This window comes from Myotis daubentonii, chromosome 1 (assembly GCF_963259705.1).
Source record: "Myotis daubentonii chromosome 1, mMyoDau2.1, whole genome shotgun sequence".
Classification (NCBI taxonomy): domain Eukaryota; kingdom Metazoa; phylum Chordata; class Mammalia; order Chiroptera; family Vespertilionidae; genus Myotis; species Myotis daubentonii.
This window is the reverse complement of record NC_081840.1, coordinates 192,948,541-192,965,091: the sequence shown is the minus strand read 5'-3', so window position 1 is coordinate 192,965,091 and position 16,551 is coordinate 192,948,541.

Below are 16,551 nucleotides of genomic sequence, written 5' to 3'. Positions count from 1 at the left end.
GAGATATCACTAAGTCTGCAAACAGAATCTAATCTCATATTTTGAGCATGTGATTATGTCTTAGAAATATAAATTTTATAGTGCAATTTTAAGCAAGTTGAAGACAGTCTAACATCACAGATCTTATATGTTCTATCCATTTATTCTTTCTTTTAAATTAACACAAAGGTTAGCACAATACTCTGAAAGAATAATATCTAAGCATTTCATTTTCAGAAATTAAGAAGTAATTGGTAAAATTTACATGAAATTATAAGAAATTACCTTGGCCCTGCCTGGTTTGGCTCAGTGGATAGAGCATCAGCCTGTAGACTGAAGGGTCCCAGGTTCGATTCCGGTCAAGGGCATGTACCTTGGTTGCAGGCACATCCCCAGTAGGGGGTGTGCAGAAGGCCGCTGATCGATGATGATGATGTTTCTCTCTCATCAATGTTTCTAACTCTATATCCCTCTCCTTTCCTCTCTGTAAATATATATATATTTAAAAAGAAATTACCTTGGCCAGGTGGCTCAATTTGTTGAGGCATCATCCCATACACCAAAAGGTTGCAGATTTGATTCCTGGTCAGGGCACATACCCATGTTATGGATTGGATCCTGGGTCAGAGTCCTATGGGAGGCAACTGATTCATTCTCTCTGTCCCTCTTTCGCTCTCTCTGCCTCTCCTCCTCCTCCCACCGCTGCCCTGCTCCTGCCTCTGAAATCAATAAAAACATATCCTCTTCTGAGGATTAAGAAAAAAGAGGTTAGGTGGATGATATTATTCACCCAATGTTAACACTGTATGGTCCTTTTTTTTTTTTTTTTTTTTAAAATATATTTTATTGATTTTTTACAGAGAGGAAGGGAGAGAGATAGAGAGTCAGAAACATCGATGAGAGAGAAACATCGATCAGCCGCCTCCTGCACACCCCCCACTGGGGATGTGCCCGCAACCCAGGTACATGCCCTTGACCGGAATCGAACCCGGGACCCTTCAGTCCGCAGGCCGACGCTCTATCCACTGAGCCAAACCGGTTTCGGCTGTATGGTCCTTTTTTATTAATGTTATTTTATCTTCTTTTTCTGCAGTTGGAGAATGCCCTTATCCATCTTATCTAAATAAAAAATGCCCACAGATTCAAAATACTAAAAAATGTCAGGACTTACTATTACATTTAAAAGACAAAATGTTTCAAAGTAATTAATTAAATGTGGCCTCATGTCAGAGAAAAATTCCATATGATAATGTCCAGAGAAACTGATGCAAAAATCTAAGAATTAAAGCAGTTAGTGGCATGCCTACTTCCTATTGATTTAACTTATTAGGAGACAGCGGTTAGTATTCACTACCTCATAAACCCTGCCCCCACACACCACTAAACCAAAATGTTCTCGCATTTTTTGTTTCATACTAGATCTTGACATCCTTTTGAATTTATTTTACATACTTGGGGAACATGAATGCAACTTCATGCTTTTATCCTTTTATAAGACATTCATTATGTGCATTAACTGACAGCTGTGAAATTATCTGCCACTTGTCTTAAATAAAAGCAAGAAAATTCAAAATAGATGTGCATTCTGTACTTAAGCAAATTTCACAGAATCTTCTTTAATTCAAATTTCTCTAGACACTTCTTTTAAAATGCACTTTAAATACTGTGAATATGTTCAGTCATTACTATGTATTGAGTGTCTGATGGTTTTGAAAGCTCAGAAGGCAGTCTACATTTTCCTCACTTGTTTTTAGTGTAGCAGGGTTTGGCAGCTCTATAGGACTTTTCGCTTCTTTAAAAAAATCTTCATCTATATTGCATTTCATTGAATAGTCATGTTCTTTAAAATTCTTTAGTATTCATTTTGCCATTTATGTCAAAATTGTCCAAAAAGAAATCACTAGTGAGCACAACATTTGCAGCCATTGACGTTGGCACCATTTCCTAAAGACCTTTTTTTAGGGGACAAATGTGAAAAAAATAGCTCGTGGGACAATTAGGTTTCCCTTGGGGAAGACAATCTGGAAAAATAGAGATGTTCATTTCTAGACACAGGCCTTTGTTCTGCTTTTCAGAAAGATGGAGATATGGTTAGGTCAAAATTTTTAAAAAGCAAAAGTGTTCAAAATGAGTAAAAGAAAAAACCGTGTATCCTGGAAATTCAACTGTGGAGCTCCCACCCTCTTTTCACTATTATTTAGATTTTTATAGCAGTTAATTGCAGTGAACAAAGTAACAGCTGCTCTGTAGAATAAGAGAACATTCAACCCTTAGTTTCAATTGCTTGGGCAAAAACATCATTTGGATCATGCTTTACCAGTGTAATGCTCACATTTATATTTAAAATATAGATATCAGATAGGTAGATGGATAAATAGATAAACAATAGGTCGATCACTCAGTAATTAAATAAGCATACAGCTTTAGTTGACATTGATGCATTTTAATTTAACTTCATTTATTTTAATTTCTAGGTTTATATTTATCTACATAAAAATGTAGGTGATGAGCAAATCATACTATTTAATATATTGTGCTTCCAAGATTTTCTTTGGAAAGTGTAGGTCTACCCTGGATAATCTGTCTGCTAAAACAGTCACTATAGTATACCGAGTCTCTTCAGGATTTGTGTGTTTGTGTGTGTTGGCTAAGTATTAGTGGATATGTTCTATACTTATTATTATCATCATCATTGATGTGGGAAAACATGGACAAAATCCCAGAGACAAATATAAAAATGTAACTACAGTAGTGCAACAAAACAGGTGTATATTTTAGTGAGATCATATAATAATCTACTTATATAAAAACCCTGGGTGTAACATCACAGCCAGAAGCATGACCAACCAGAAGGAAGTCAGTCCTGCAGGGGTCGTCTTGGAAATGGCTGTGCCCTCCCCCCGCTGTTTCCCGGAGGGGGGGTATCAGGCAGGAACCCACCCTCAGGGTGAAGTTTCAGGCAGGAACCTGCCTTTGGAGCGGAGCGTGGAAGTATTGAGTCTGGCCTTCAAACAGACCCTGACAGTAAGGAGGAGGTGGCCCCATTCCTCACAGAATCTGCTGTTGGATAGCTTGCTGTCAGCGGCCTGCCAGCCAGGAACCCCATTCACCTGCACCCCAGACCCTGACAGGAGGGAGGAGGGAGTCCTATTCTTCACTGAATCCACAGGTGGCCAGCTTGCTGTCAGAGGCCTGCCAGCTAGGAATCCTATTCACCTGCATATCTGTATAAAGTTTTCATACATGATATTAGAGGTCGTGGTGGTACTATTTTACCCACAGCATCTACAGGAATTACTGCAAATTTACTTCTTGGTGGAAGCACCTTTCATTCTCAATATAAATTACTGATTCCATTAAATGAAACTTCAATTTCTAGACTCAATATAAAGAGTGAAGTTGCTAAAACTATTAAAAAGGCCCAACTTCTCATTAATCAATTTAAGTGACATTTGAAAAATGATTAGGTGTTAATTAAGTTAGGTATTTGGAATTCCAATAAAAATTCTATCACTATTATTCATGAGATTTGACAAGCATCTTCCATATTTTATTTGGAAAAACAAAGTACAAGAAGAGTCATGTTAATTTGTTGGGGGGGGGGGAGTAAGGTGGAGAAATTGCCTTATATTATATTAAGATAAATAATGAAAAATATGATATTAGCTAATGAAGAGGTAATTAGAGCAATGGAACTAAATAGAGAATGCAGAAGGGAACTTACGTTTATTAAATGATGAAGTCTGATACAGGGGCATTGCTGATCAGTGTGAAGAGATGGGCTATCTAGCAAATGATTCAAGTACAATTGATAATGATGATGGAACAAGGATCCATACCTGATGTCATATGTACTAAAAGCTTTGACAATTTACCCAGCTGATTGAGTGTTGACCCAGGAACCCAGAGGTCACAGGTTCCATTGTTTCCTGGTCAGGGCACATGCCAGAGTTGCTAGCTCCATCCACAGTAGGAGGCATGCAGGAGGCAGCCAATCCATGATTATCTATCATCACTGATGTTTCTATCTCTCTTTCCCTCTCCCTTCCTCTCTCTGAAATAAATAAAAATGTATTTTAAAATATTTAACAACTAATTTTAAATTTAGGAAGAAAATATAATAAACTATCTTTACAAAATTGGAGAATTTTAATGAGTCATAAAAAACACAAAATTTAAAGAAAAATGTTGATAAATTTGATTAGTTTAGTTTACAACCATTTATATTCATAAAAATACATCAGAAAGCTAAAATGTAATTTCTGATTCAGAAATATTTACAGGAGTTTTTATCCATAATATATTTTTAAAGTTTTAAACTTAATGAAAAGAAAGTCAATCCAATATACTAGTAAGCAAAATATTTGATTAGACAATTTATAGAAGAGAATAATAAACATATAAAAATGAGCTCAAAATTTCTATTATCAAGAGAATGTAAAATAAAATAGATGCAGAAAAATGACATCTCTTTTATTCTGCTAAGGAAATATAAATTGGTACAACCAATTTAGACAGCAATATGATGATTCCTAGAAAAACTGAAAATGCACATACAATGCATGCTATGCAACTATACATATATACATGAGAGGATTAAAGGTAAAAAGATAAAAAAATATTTCGTGATAATTGGAGGGTTAGAGAAGGGGGTTGGAAGCTGGGGAAGCCATACTTATACCAAACAAAATAGACTTTGAAACAAAAGCTATAAGAAGAGACAAAAATAGACCCAGAAATTCTATCTCTGGGTAGTTTTTCAAAGAAACCCAAAATACTAATTCGCAAAGACATATGCATTTATATGTTCATTGCAGCTTAGTTACTATAGCCAAGCTATGGAAGCAACCTAAATATTCGTCAATAGACAAATGGATAAAGAGGTGGTATAGGTAAAATGACTCAACCATAAAAAATCAAAAAATGAAATCTTGCCATCTGAATTAAGTCACAAAAGAAAAGACAAATGCCAGATGATTTCACTTATATGTGGAACCTAAAAAACAAAATGAATAAACAAAACAGAAAGAAATGCATAAATACGGAGAACATTTTGATGATTGCCAGATGAGAGGGAGGTTGGGGGATGGGTGAAAAGGGGGAAGAGTAATTAAGAGGTACAAATCAGTAGTTACAAATTAATCATGGGGAGTATAGCATAGGACATATAATCAATAATCTATACTAATAAAAGAGAAAGATGCAAATTGACCTACCTCCATGACAACCACAAGCCACGCCCACCATCCAATCAGGAGCGAGTATGCAAATTAACCCACCATCTTTGTTGGGTTAATTTGCATACACAGGTGCCCAGCTGCCTAGGTCCTGGGAACATCCTAGGGACTCAGGCAGTTCAGAGCCTGCAGGCCCCAGTGTAGGCCCTGAGCAGCCTTAATCCCAGAACACCCCTGGCCACTCCTGGCCTACTGGCCTTGGCGCCGTGGAGGCGGGGCAGCAGAGGCTTGAGCAGGGCCAGAGAGGAGCGGGGGGCCCTGCCCAAGCCACGGCAGAGGCTTCATCAGAGCCAGGGGGCCCTGCCTAAGCCATGGCAGAGGCTTGAGCAGGGCCTGAGCAGAGGGGAGGGGGGTGCCTTTGCTCAAGCCTCGGGCAGAGGCTTAAGAAGAGCTGGGGGGCCCTGCCCAAGCCACATTGGAGGCTTGAGCAGGCCCGGAGAGAGGGGGCGTGCCAGCCTAGGCTTGTCAGCAGCCCTGCCTCTGCGGGTGAGCTGCAGAGGAAACACCTTTTCTGACAGCTCATTGGCTAAGCTCCCTGTACACCACTGGTAATGTTCTTGGTAACTTTGGTAATAAGAATTCAAAAAGGTGATCTAGGGTTTTTCCATCTCGTTCCTGGATGAAAAAATGAAGGTTTGCTGCTGGAGGGCTAAGAAATGTCATATCCTGCACTAGCCGGTTTAGCTCAGTGGATAGAACCTTGGCCTGCCAACGCAGGGTCCAGGTTGATTCTGATCAAGGGCATGTACCTAGGTTGTAGGCTCCTCCCTGGCCAGGGCCCAGGTCAGGGCTCATGCAAGAGGCAACCAATCAAAGTGTCCCTCTCACATTGATGTTTCTCTCTGTCTCTCCCTCTCTCTTCCACACTCTCTAAAAATCAATGGAAATATATCCTCAGGTGAGGATGAAAAAAGAAAAAGAAAGAAAGAAATGTCATATTCTATGAAAGACACATGTGGGAAACTGATATAGGGTTGAGCCTCGGACTGACCTGCTGACAAAGTCACAAACAGGTCCCAGCTTAGAGGGCTCAGTCCTCTTAATAATTAGCCTTGACCTTATAACACTCCCCAGATCTTACCTGGGAAGCTAATGGGCTGAGGGAAGTGCAGGGAGTGTAAACATGATCAAAACAGGTGAAACTCACAAGAACTGTAACTATGGTAACCACTGCATTGTTTACCTCAGACTATTAAAGGTCGGTGCAGACTGAGCACGGGTGGAAGTCCTTCCTCTTGAGTTGGACTTACCTGCCTGGTCCCCCAATATTCCCAAATTATCTCTTGTCTTTTCTATTTCATTTGTGTGCGGCTCTTCTTCCAGATATTGAACCCTGAACCACGTGGGAAGTGGAGGGAAACATTTACGACAACACATCTTGAAAATGCCTAAAGAAAGTTGTCATTTTTTCATGGTGAAGGGACTGGATTCCATGTTGATGAAAACACCTTGGCGGCTGCAATGGCTGGCAATGGCTGCCCCAACAGGGTGATGGAGCTTGTGCCTTACCCTGATCAGCCCGGTCGTCTCCCATAGAGGGAGGCCAGACTGTTGCTTAGGCCCACTCCCAGCAGGCCTAAGCCATCAATAGGACATCCCCTGAAGGCTCCCAGTCTGTGAGAGGGGGCAGGCTGGGCTGAGGGATTCCCCCCCCCCAGTGCACGAATTTCGTGCACCAGGCCCCTAGTATTGTTATAACTATGTATGGTGTCAGATGGGTACTAGATTTATCAAAGTGATCCCTTCATAAGTTATATAATGTCTAGTTATAATGTTATACACCGGAAACTAATATTGTATTAAATGTCAACTGTAATTGAAAAGTAAAAGAAATTATGTTTTTTAAAAATAAAAATGTTAGTGTGCTAAGCATTTTTTTAATAAAGCTACACAGTGAACAAAATAATTGTCTTCCTGGTCTTATTTAAGTATTAGTATTGATTTTTATTTCAAAACTAGGGGCCCAGTGCACGAATTTGTGCACCTTGAAAGAAACTGTGGTCTATGAGGCTACAGTGGGCACAGGGGCGGGTCTTGGCCCATCCTCCCAGCCCCCACCAGGCTCCTCCAGCATGGCCCCCAGTCTCCTGTCTGCTGGCTGCCTCACTTTCGCTGCCACTGCTCCCACGCGCTGATGGCGCCAGCCCCGCTTGCACCCTCTGAAAGCGTGGAGCAATTGGGGCCAGTGCCAGCAATGGGTGCAAGCATCATCTGCTGCCCAAATCGCCCCTCAGGATCAGGGGGAGGTAGAGAAGCCCTCAGGGGAGATTGGGGCCCGGCAGCTGCTGCTCACACACACTGACAATGCTGAGGGACTGGGGCTGGGCATCGGCAGCAGGTGTGAGCGACGGCTCCAGTGCTTTCAGCAGGTGCAAGCAGGCCAGTGCCAGCAGGAGGTGCGAGCGCCAGGAGGGACTACAACACACAGGAGCAAAGAATCTTCAGTAACCACCAGAGGCTCGCCACAATGACTGCGACTAGCGTCCCACCTTGGTCTGGCACCCCCCGCTCACCTGCTCCACCATCCCGCCATAGTGGTCAGTGCATATCATAGCAACTGGTTGTTCAGTTGTTATGCTGTTTGGTCTATTTGCATATTAGCCTTTTATTATATAGGATATGAAAAAAGGCAGTTTATAGATCAACTGTAAAAATGGATACGACATTGTTTATTTCTATAATTTAATTAAGGTATCTTCCTTAATTGGACTAAATGTTCTTCATAGACAGAAACTAGGTTTTTTGTATTTTTTCTTCCATTATTACTATTTAGGATATTCTGCATAAATTATTAGGTGCTAAAGATGTTGTACGTTGACCTAAATTTCTTATACTTACTTGAAATATTTCCATCCTTCAGTCACTTGTACAGTACGTTGGGGAAATGATATTGCCTCATTTGCTTCCTATAAGAGAGTTTTTATAACTCCTGCTTTAGCTTCCTTGTCAGAGAAATACTCTACAGACTTCTTAATGACTGACAAACTCTTCCAATGACGCTTAACCCACTTTGTTTTCTAAGTCTCATTCTTCTTCAGCAAGTGAACAACTCTGAGAAATACAACAAAACAACGTTCATGATGAATTACCACATACATTATTAGAGCTGTCATACTTCTGAATTGTTCATGTAATAGATCTTCAGTGCAAAGGCACCATCCTGATATATTATTCAAAAGGTAAATTCTATTGAACAGTGGACTCAGCTTAATAAGAATCTTGTCAATTATTTGGAAACATCAATCTTCAAAATGACACCATGTGCCAGACCCAATGCCAGCTTCTAGATAATAAACAAACAAACTTCCTGTTATACAAAAAGTATGGAAACATGTTTTGGATTCCTACATACAAATATATTATATGAACAATTGTATAATCTTATACCTTAAATTTAATAAATCTGCATGCCCAATGAGATCAAAACTAGTAAGAAAATGGATATTTTTGCTTGTTCTTCATTTTATATTTTTCAATTGTAGTTTACATCCAATATTATTTTGTATTAGTTTCAGGTGTACAATATACTTCACAAAGTGGTCCCCCCTACATTGTTATTAAAATATTATTAGCTATGTTCCTTATGCTGTACTTTACATCCCCAGGACTATTCTGTGGCTAACAATTTGTATTTCTTAATCTCTTCATTTTTTCCCTCAGTCTCCCAACCTCCCTTCCCTCTGACAACTGTCAGCCTGTTCTCTATATCTATTAATGTTTCTATTTTGTTCGTTCATTTATTTTGTTCTTTAGATTCCACATTTAAGTGAAATCATATGGTATTTATTTTTCTCTGACTGAATTATTTTACATATTGTAATACTCTAGATACATCCATGCTGTCCAAATGGTAAGATTTCATCTATTTTATGGATGAATAATATTCCATTGCATATATGTACCACAGCTTTTTTATCCACTCTTCTATTGATGGGCACTTGGGTTACTCCCATGTCTTGGCTATTGTAAATAAATGCTACAATGAACATAAGGGTGCATATATTCTTTTGAATCCATGTTTCGGGTTTTTCAGTTATATACCCAGAAGTGGAAATGTTGGGTCTTAAGGCAGTGCCATTTTTAATTTTTTGAGAAACCTCCATACTATTTTCCATAATGGCTGGCCCAATCTGCATTCCCACCAACAGTGCTCATGAGGGTTCCCTCCTCCACACCCTTGGGAACACTTGTTATTTGTTGATTTATTATTATAACTATTCTGACAGGTATGAGGTGAAATTTCAATGTAGCTTTAATTTGCAATTCTCTAATCATTAGTGGCATTGAGCATCTTTTTGCTGCTGTTGTTGTTAATCCTTATCTGTGGATATTTTCCCATTGAGTTTTAGAGAGAGTGAAAGGGAGAGGGAGAGACACAGGGAGAGAAACATAGATGTGAGACAGACACATTGATTGGTTGCCTCCTGCACATGCCCCAACCAGGACTGGGATTGAACCTGCAACTGAGCTACATGCCCTTGACCAGATTGAACTTTGGATACTTCAGTCAGTAGGCCTATACTCTATCCACTGAGCCAAACTGGCTAGAGTTTGTTTTTTGTTTTCTTAGTGTTGTATACTTTATTTAATATTACAGTGTCTACATAAGAATGTCCAAACCTGTAGAAACACTATGAGTTTATTTGAGTCAAACAGCGGACACTCCTGGAAGCAAGATCTCAACAGGCAGAGAAAAATGCTTCCACATTGAGCATCATTTCATATGTCTATTGGCCATTTGTATATTCTCTTTGGAGCAGTGTCTGTTCAGGTCCTCTGCCCATTTCTTAATTGGATTATTTATTTTGGTGTTGAGTTGTTAAATAAACTTTAGATGTTAACCCCTTATAGAATGTAACATTGGCAAATATCTTCCATTCAGTAGGTTGCCTTGAAAATTATTCATTTTAGAGTTTATTTATCTATGATTTATGTTTAAATTTATGTTTAAATCATAGATAAATAAATTAAAATGATTTTGTTTTTTATCCTACTATCAATTACTTAAATACGTATACATATTTCAATGTAACTAACAAATATAGCAAATACACTTTTAAAATATAATATTGCAAAAATCATACTATAATTCTTTTAATATATACTACTTATTTTTTCTGTCCTTTATCAGATCCATTTTATATAATTCATTATTTGATCTTACTAGAAAATAAATATTGGTTCTCCAAGGTTTATATGGAATTATGAACTGTTACAAAATGTTTATTTTACAAGATGGTCTACACCAGTGGTCGGCAAACTGCGGCTCGCGAGCCACATGCAGCTCTTTGGCCCCTTGAGTGTGGCCACGAAGTTTCAATCGTACTGTATGTGCACGCCCCCACGTGGTATTTTGTGGAAGAGCCACACTCAAGGCGCCGTAGTTTGTAGACCACTTGTCTACACTAAGCAAACTGAAATCATCCACAGTATCATGATTCATTATTTCTACCCATTTAAATACATTATTAAGAGAGGCCCTAGCTGGTTTGGCTCAGTGGATGAAGCGTCGGCCTGCGGACTGAAGGGCCCCAGGTTCGATTCCGGTCAAGGGCATGTACCTTGGTTGTGGCACATCCCCAGTAGGGGGTGTGCAGGAGGCAGCTGATCAATGTTTCTCGCTCAACGATGTTTCTAACTCTCTATCCCTCTCCCTTCCTCTCTGTAAAAAATCAATAAAATATTTTTTTTTTTTAAAAAAGAGAAACACATAGTCCTCTTTCTGGTAAGATGATTTTATTTTGAAATGAATGCTATTGAAAATAAATTATCATTCTCTCCTGTAAATGCTTTTTTTAAATACATATGTAGCTTTAATTATATCCAAACTGCTTCCTTCATCTTTATTTAATTACTAATTATCGATTAAGGACTTTCGAACACCAAGAGTATTGGTTAGGTGCAGTCTTCACTTTGATTGTGTGCTATCTCCTTTAACATGTCTGATTTATTTTTAACCTTTTTACTAATAAAAGACTTCAATGTCAAAAACCAATAAAGAAATATCTCATCCTTTCATAAAGGCTCAAACACCCAGCGTTGGGAAAATAATTATCACACAAAATTCCCTATGGCCCCCTCGCTGCCCAATGGCAAAATCTTGTTCCCCTAACCATGTCTCTACTTTTCACTGATCCTCTGTAAATCTGGGCCAGAAACTAAGCATGTGCCTCAATAAAGGAAATGACAACTGTTCAACAAGTAGCATTTCCAAAGATATATTAATGAAGAGGAAAGAGAGAAAGGGACCCACATGTTTTTTATATATCAATATATACCTATCTAATCTATCATCTTATCTATCTATCATTGATCTTAAATCATATAAGAATCTTTAAGGACCATCTAATTCTAATTTATTTTATACTTTGACATTTGATATATATTAAGCTACTTGAATGAATTATTACTTTCAACAAGGCAGTGATTTAATATAACTATTCAAAGGGTGATAGATAGCAATACTAAATAATCATTTTTAAACGCCCATTCTCCTTTAAAAAATAGTAAATGACTGTAAAATTAAAGAGAATTTTGCTCTTCAATTTTAATAAGTTCTTACAAAGAAAATATTTTTTTCTCAAACCAATGCTTTCCTGGTATTTATTTTAATAAATGTCCTTTGGACAACATCCAACATCGTATGCCTTTATGTAATCACAGACCACAGAAGTAGTGGCTTTTATTTATGTCTATTCATACTTTCAATCATTATATAAAGGACTTGGGTCTACTTGTTCTAATCATATAATACCATTGAATAACATATGAGTTTTAAAAAGCCGTGTTAAGTGAAAATAAAGATTAAATATAAAACAAACCATTTTAAATACTGAAAGTGAAAAAATCCTATACAAATATAAATTTGATTCAAAATTTTACTATAAACTTTTTATCAAGTTAATGTAATTTAAAAATTATATAAATTACAAAATTCATAGATTGGCTAACAATAAAGATGTGTTCGTTTATCTGCAGAAGTAGAAATTTTGGTAGCACAGGGAAAAGTCTTTTGTGGTTCATCATGAAAAGATCAGAAATTCACTAATAAATTTCTTGCCAACATCTCTATAAAAAATATATTTCTCTTATAGAATTCCTCAATGAAAACCTAATTAAGAACAGTTTGCAAAAGGGATATTTGTTAAAATTCTTTGCTACCCTCCACTTTTTTCAGGCACCAAATATCTTTTTCTTCCTTCTTTCTACACTTAGAAAATACTCTGAAGTTTCCCAAGAGTAGCAACCTATCTTCCTGTCAAGTCCTTCTTGCTCAGGTCCAAGCTTTCTGGGTAACCAACTTCGTGCTAGGTCTGGGTCCACTGACCTATAAACATGAAAGATTATTTGTCTATACACATACTTTACACACACACACACACACACACACACACACACACACACACACCATATAAAATGGTGGGAGTGAAAATGAATGTTCCTTATTCAAAACAAGAAGAAGGAAAAAGGTGAAAACCCTTGAATTTTTTGTTCAAGTCAAAACCACAAAGATATATCAGTACATCTGGAGATATATCTTGTTTTCAAAATATTTCCTTTCTTTTTAGTCTCTTCCCCAAAATAATTATTTGTGAAAAATTTACATGCTTTCATTAATGCAATTAGAGATTTTTTTTGTGTTTGATTTGCTTTTTATCTTTATTGTTGAGAGTATTACAGATGCCCCACCCCTCTTTTTTTTTTTGTCCCCATTACCCTTCTCCACTAGTTTCTGCCCCTTCCCAGGCCTTCCTCGAACTATTGTCTGTCCAAGGGCTATGTATATTTGCATATAAGTTCTTTGGTAAATCTCTTCCTGCCCTCTTCTTCTCTTCCCTCTGAGATAGAGATGTTTTAAAACAATAAAGCAACAGACTTTTTCTGTATTTTGAAGGAAATTAAATCATGTTTATCAGTCTATTTATTTATTTTTCTATCCATTTATCTTTTTATCAATTATTTATTATGTGGCAATGTATGTATTTTTTCTTCTTCACATGATGTCATGAACTTTCTCCCAGGTCAATGCAAATAGATCTAATTCACTTTTTAAATGGCTATGGAGTACTTCATACTATGTATGTACTCTATGTATTTATAAGAGTCACTCAATCATTTTCTTATTTATAGGTTTTCAGGAATTTTTTCCCCAATTATTTATCATCAATCATGCTGTGTACACACACACACACACACACACTTTTTTTCATTACTATAGAATATTATCTGAAAAGTGGCTTGTTGAATCAAATGTTTATTATTTTATTTTACAAATTATAGTAATTCCCAGTTGCACTAGCATACCACATCATCAACAGCAATTGATATGATCCATCTTTATGATTTTTCCCAATCTAAGTGAAAAATTACATTGACTTTTTTATATATTTAATTCAATTTTATTTTTTCCATCACCATCTATTCACTCTATTCCCTCTTCTACCTCCATCCACACTTCTCACCGCTGCATTGACTCTTGAATTGCATTTCCTTAACTCCTAGAGAGGTGGTTCATACATCTGAAAAATTTTATATTTATAATTTGTATTTCCCTCTTTGTACATTTTTTTATTTTTATATTATTTGCCCTTTTAGTCTTTAAAAAAAAACTTTTTACCAATTTTTGGGTGCTGTCATGGGCTGAAAATATTGTTTTGAGACTGTTGCTTTCCTGTGTTTATTTTAGAAATAGAAACTTTTACCTTTTCCAAATTTTTATGTAATTAAATATATTTCCTTTTTAACTCTGGATTCTGAGTTTTCTTTCTAACCTTAAAATTCTTTCCTACCCCAAAGTTTACACACTATGCTCCTGCTATTTCTAATATTTTATCATCTTACTTTTATACTTAATTTTTAAAATCAGGTTTATAATCTATCTAGTGCTCATTTTGAGACACATTATCTGATTTCTTTTAAATTTTTAACAGCATTCATTATTTTTTCAATAAAATGAAATTTATTGTAATCATATTTTAATATTCATACATATTCTACTTATATATTATACTCTTTTGCATTGATTTATTTCCTTAAGTGCTAATGTTTTACAATATTGTGAGCATTATTATCTGTAGTACAAGTCTTTTTTCCTCTCGTCCATTATTTTAAAATATATTGGATATCTTGTCATGATTATTCTTCCTAGAATACTAAAATTATTTTCAGTTCCAGAAGAAAAAGTCCAATTGAAATTCACATCAGAATTTCATTACTTACTAAATGCATATGTATATGTCTCCATTTAGACACTGTGTGGATATTTTTATTGCAGAATATAATTATTAAGATTACTATTTTTATATTTTATGTTAAATTTAAATTTATTTTTAGTATCTCATCCTATATAAAACTGTGGCTTTACATTTATTCTTTGGGTAGAGAGTATACTCATTCAATAATTTTATTATGAAATTTCACAATTTCCATTTAATTTTTATTTATTTTTTAACCCCTTTACTAAAAAAATGTATAAATATTCTATTATTTTTTAAAAGGCTATGTAAAGTTGAATAAAAAATGAGGTTATTTTTTGTGCAAAAAGCAAAGAAATAAAATAATACTATTTTTTATGTGTAAAATAGAATGAAAGAATGATAGCACTTTTTCATATGTGGGATGTTAATAAAGATTCTATATTACTTGATTTCTATGCCTTTTCTTCCCTGTGGTAAGCTAAAAATGTACTAATGAAGTCCTAAACTGTCCTCAGATAATCCATGGGGCTCTGCTGCTCCCTTCTCTGAAAGAAAGTAGAGGAGTAGCAGGAGAACAAAAAGAAAAAGAGGAGAATTCTTAATACAAATATTCAGCTTGCATGTGGTAGAATATGAATGACCAAAAGATTTTAACTTGTAGTCATAACCAACCACTTCAACCATAAAAAAATATAGGGAGATATAGAAATAGTATCAATCAGAGAAATCTATATATATAAAAGCCTAAGCAACCATTCAACTGTTCGACCATTTGACTGTTTGACCAGTAGCTATGATGCACACTGACCACCAGAGGGCAGATGCTCTTACCTGTAGGTTGCCTTGCTGCTGGGGTCTGGCTAATCAGGACTTGGCAAGACGGGCTGGACATACCTTGGAGCCCTCCCCAGCCCCGATCATGTATCAGTGGGGTTCCTTGGCCTGGCCTGTGCCCTCTCACAACCCAGGACCTGTCGGGGGATGTTGGAGAGCCACAGGCCAGGCCAAAGGACTCCACCAGTGCACAAATCCATGCACTGGGTCGCTAGTATACCTATAACATGACTTGCATTGATAAGTGGTACTTCCAAGAGAATCAATTAGAATAAATTAGCTATAAAATAAAGCTGTAACTAACTATATGCTTTGAATCACTATGTAGTATTGTTAGAATAAGTCCACTTAATATAAGAGTGCGTGTTAAAAATACATAAATTTAGTTCTAGAACAAGTAATTTAATTATTAATTATTAGATATCATAAAAGTGCCTCCTGTACTAGCTTCCATCTATAAAATCATTATAGATGGGATGGATAATATTTTGTTATATCCATGCTGATAATGGATGACAGATTATTGTTATTAGGAGTTTTAAATATTTTTATGGGTTTTAATTTTCAATTTAATATCATTTGAAAAATGTTTCTGTATTCCAACAATAGAGAAGTATGGAGGCCATACATGGAAATCTATGCTAGAATTATTCTCATCGTTATTGCTTTACAGTGTAAATTTTAGACTCTGATGGCATGTAACCTAGAAATATCTTTCATCACAGAAAGAAATTAATTATATACAGAAAGAAAGAAATAATAACTCAAAATCATTGCCCCCAAATTGAATTAGTTCTTTTTTGAACTCTCTATGATGAGAGAAACTTAAATATTATTGTGAATAGAAAAATCTGCTATGTAAATTATGATCATGTTATGAGACACACACTTTCTATCCTGATGTACCAAGTGACAATATGCATCTCTGAAGTAGGAAAATTCATGAACTTAATCAACTGACAAGAAATATGTATTAGTGTTTAATAGTGTATGACCTTAATATTTAAAGTCTTAATTGAATTTACTAAATATTTCCATTCATTCAACAAATATATATGCAGCATTTATGATGTGCCAGATGCTATTGTAAGTATCATCATCACAATGATAAAGTACATCGTTTTTCTTTTCATAGTGTTTACATTATTTGTGTGTGTGGGATATGGGAATAAACAAGTTAACATAAATCACAAAATGAACTAGGTGAATGCCAGTATTGTTAAGTCCACTGAGGGAAATGAAATGCAATGGCCCGAGAGAACAGGTTTAATTCAGCTTGGGTGGTAACAGGTTTTAATGAAAAG